This window comes from Fukomys damarensis, unplaced genomic scaffold, assembly GCF_012274545.1.
Source record: "Fukomys damarensis isolate Sample0158 unplaced genomic scaffold, DMR_v1.0_HiC HiC_scaffold_11, whole genome shotgun sequence".
NCBI lineage: Eukaryota > Metazoa > Chordata > Mammalia > Rodentia > Bathyergidae > Fukomys > Fukomys damarensis.
This window is the reverse complement of record NW_022900923.1, coordinates 44,056,532-44,056,815: the sequence shown is the minus strand read 5'-3', so window position 1 is coordinate 44,056,815 and position 284 is coordinate 44,056,532. Positions and strand designations below refer to the sequence as shown.

Genomic DNA, 284 nt, shown 5'->3' with positions numbered 1-284 from the left:
GAGGCTGTCCGTCCGGAATCTATTTTTGGTGGGGGGAACCACCCAGTCTGCCCTAGATCACGTTTGCCACCGGCAGCCAACCAGTCGGGCCCGAGTCTGCGGGCAAGAAGCGATTGAGGGCGAGAGAGCTCGGCTCCCGGTCCCCCCCCGCCGGCCCGCGACGGTGTATCCTGCCTTCTGAGGCCACCTCCTACTCGTGGAAGCGGAGCGGCGGCCTCGCTGTAACGTTCTAGCGAGATGTAGCGAGACGGGGGTCGCGGCCGGACGCTCGCCTTGGCTGGGGG

The 284-nt window shown here is 67.3% G+C and overlaps 1 protein-coding gene across 1 annotated transcript in view; it reads left to right on the top strand.

Moving 5' to 3' along the window:
• The window catches only part of Slc41a1 (solute carrier family 41 member 1), an 18,580-nt gene that overhangs the window by 263 nt on the left and 18,033 nt on the right, over positions 1–284 (top strand). The gene's annotated exons all lie outside the window — the stretch shown is intronic.